The sequence below is a fragment of the Pipistrellus hanaki genome, assembly GCF_964339955.1.
Source record: "Pipistrellus hanaki genome assembly, chromosome: 1".
Lineage (NCBI taxonomy): Eukaryota > Metazoa > Chordata > Mammalia > Chiroptera > Vespertilionidae > Pipistrellus > Pipistrellus hanaki.
This window is the reverse complement of record NC_140503.1, coordinates 210,361,022-210,362,377: the sequence shown is the minus strand read 5'-3', so window position 1 is coordinate 210,362,377 and position 1,356 is coordinate 210,361,022.

Sequence of the window (1,356 nt, the reverse complement as noted above, 5' to 3'; positions counted from 1 at the left end):
TGTGCCATCGGGGCGGGCAGGTGTGCCATCGGGGAGGGCGGGTCAGGACCGGTGCCATCAGGACTCACCTGCAGATCACGGCCAGAGGCTGTGGGCAAATAACGGTGCTGGGGGCGCGGGGGGGGGGGGTCCATTCAGACAACTGAACGGGGGCCAGCTCTTCCAGGTGAGACCCCTTCCTCACCTGCAGACTGGGTCCCGGCCACCCCCCCTCACCCCCACCTCCTGCCTCGCCCCCCCTCGCTCTGCGGGCATGGAGGCGAAGCTGCACCCTCAGGGAGCCCTCTCCAGGTGTCTCCCCCGGCAGACGCCCGCCTGTGCGGGACCCGGAGCCAGGCCTGGGTCCCCCCTCCCGGGAGGGAAGCCGCCCGGCCGCTGGGCGTCTCGTCCCGAAGGCCGTCCTCCGGCCTCAGGGAGCCCGGCCCCAGGCGAGGGGGCCGCGGGCGGTCAGCTGGTGCCCCGCCTCTAATCGGCGCTAAGCGAGGCTTTGCTGATGACAGTGTCTGCGGGCGTCCGCGCACAGGACGGCGGTGGCCAGGGACGGGCAGCGGGCGTCATGGGCCTCGGCGAGGAGCAGGCACGGCGGTTCCTGGACCAGAACCCCGGCTTCGCGGACCGGTACTTCGCGAAGCGGCTGAGCCCGGAGCAGGCGGCCGGGGCCTGGGAGGCCGGGGCCGGGGCCCCCGCGGGCGCCGCCAGCTTCCGGGAGCTGTGCCAGGTGCGGGAGGCGGCGGTGCTGCTGGAGCTGGTGCGGGACCTGCAGGAGGGCGTGAGCATGGAGCGCGTGCTCTTCCAGCTGCTGCGCCGCCTGGGCCCGCTGCTGCACGCAGACTGCTGCAGCCTCTTCCTGCTGCGGCAGCGCAACGGCCAGGCCGAGCTCGCCACCCGCCTCTTCGGCGTGCGGCCCGGCCGCGCCCTGGAGGAGTGCCTGGTGGCCCCGGACGCCGAGATCGTCCTCCCGCTGGACGTCGGCGTGGTGGGCCACGTGGCCCAGACCAGGAGGACGGTGACCGTGCCGGACGTGCGGGAGGTGGGTCCCCCGGGGCGGGGGCGCCGCCCTGCGAGGTGGGAGTTTGGGGGCGCCGGAGGGGCCCAGCCTGGAGCCAGAGCAGAAACCAGGCCCGGTTCGCCTCCTCCGCGCCCACGGAGGAGTCAGAGGGGCCGAGCCCCCGTGGCCCCTGGTCCCTGGAGACGACGGGCAGACGGGCAGACGGGCAGACGGACAGATGGCCACGGGCCCGGGCTGGAAGGAGGCAGGCGGCAATCCTCTTAGTGCTCCGCTCCCACAGCGGCCTCTGCAGCCAGCAGCGTAATCCCCGGATTAGCCTCTCCCTCCGCTTCCTTTTTAAGAAATGG